Consider the following 1778-nt stretch of genomic DNA (forward strand, 5'->3'; position numbering starts at 1 on the left):
ACTGTCCCGAAGCTTCAGCCTTGTCTAATCTTTTGTGCACTGAGTTTACACTAGCATTTAAAACATTCCACATATCCATCCAATCAGCTGTCGCAGAGACACCACATTAATTTGCTCCCGCTCCTCTCTAATATAGCCTTCTTCCTCAGACATGTCGACACACGTGTACCGACACACCACACACAGGGAATGCTTTTTCTGAAAACAGTTTCCCCACAAGGCCCTTTGGAGAGACAGAGAGAGAGAGTATGCCAGCACACACCCCAGCGCTATATAACCCAGGAATAACACAGTAACTTAATGTTTGCCCAGTAGTGCTGCTGTATGTCATTTGCGCCGAATTATGTGCCCCCCCCTCTTTTCAACCCTCTTGTCTACCGTGGTTTCAGCAGGCGAGAGTCTGGGGAGCTGCCTCAGCGGTGCTGTGGAGAAAAAATGGCGCTGGTGAGTGCTGAGGGAGAAGCCCCGCCCCCTCGGCGGCAGGCTTCTGTCCCGCTTAAACTGTAAAATTGGCGGGGGCTCATACATATATACAGTGCTCAGCTGTATATATGTTATATTTTTGGCAAAAAGAGGTTTATATTGCTGCCCAGGGCGCCCTGCACCCTTACAGTGACCAGAGTATGTGAGGTGTATGGGAGCAATGGCGCACAGCTGCAGTGCTGTGCGTTACTTCAGTGAAGATCATGAAGTCTTCTGCCACCGCTGAAGTCTCTTTTCTTCTCATACTCACCTGGCTTCTATCTTCCGGCTCTGCGAGGGGGATGGCGGCGCGGCTCTGGGACGGACGGCGAGGGTGAGATCCTGCGTACCAATCCCGCTGGAGCTAATGGTGTCCAGTAGCCTAAGAAGCAGGACCTTGCAACTCAGAGAGTAGGGCTGCTTCTCTCCCCTCAGTCCCTCGATGCAGGGAGTCTGTTGCCAGCAGTGCTCCCTGAAAATTAAAAACCTAACAAAATACTTTCTGTCAGAAAGTTCAGGAGAGCTCCTGAAAAGCACACAGTTTCCACTGGGCACAGTATCAAACTGAGGTATGGAGGAGGGGCATAGAGGGAGGAGCCACTGCACACCCAGAACTAAAGTCTTTCTTAAAGTGCCCATGTCTCCTGCGGAGCCCGTCTATCCCCATGGTCCTTACAGAGTCCCCAGCATCCTCTAGGACGTTAGAGAAAATAGGATTTTAATACCTACTGGTAAATCCTTTTCTCTTAGTCCGTAGAGGATGCTGGGCACCCGTCCCAGTGCGTACTGTGTCTGCAGTTATTAAATGGCCCTTAACTCCAGAACATTTATGTGGAGACAACTTTCCCGACTTGACCATCTTCCTTGGATGTTTTCCCCCTGTGTGACTGCTCCCCAGCCTTGGAGGGTTGCATCCGTGGTCCCTAGGATCAAGTCCTGGATCCCGAACCATCGCCCCTCTAGGAGGTGAGAACTGTGCAGCCGCCAATGGAGTGATATTCTGGTCTTGGAAGACAGGATTATCCTCCGGTGCATGTGCAGGTGGGATCTGGACCACTTGTCCAACAGGTCCCACTGGAACACTCTAGCATGGAACCTGCCAAACTGAATGGCCTCGTAGGCCGCAACCATCTTCCCCAGCAACCGAATGCATTGATGGATTAACACTCTTGCTGGTTTCAGAATTTGTTTGACCAGACTCTGGATCTCCATAGCCTTTCCACTGGAAGAAAACCTCTTCTGTGTCCAGTATCACTCCCAAAAACAACAACCGCGTCATTGGGACCAACTGCGATTTTGGCAAGTTTAGGAGCCAA

This window comes from Pseudophryne corroboree, chromosome 3 (assembly GCF_028390025.1).
Source record: "Pseudophryne corroboree isolate aPseCor3 chromosome 3, aPseCor3.hap2, whole genome shotgun sequence".
Taxonomy (NCBI): Eukaryota; Metazoa; Chordata; class Amphibia; order Anura; family Myobatrachidae; genus Pseudophryne; species Pseudophryne corroboree.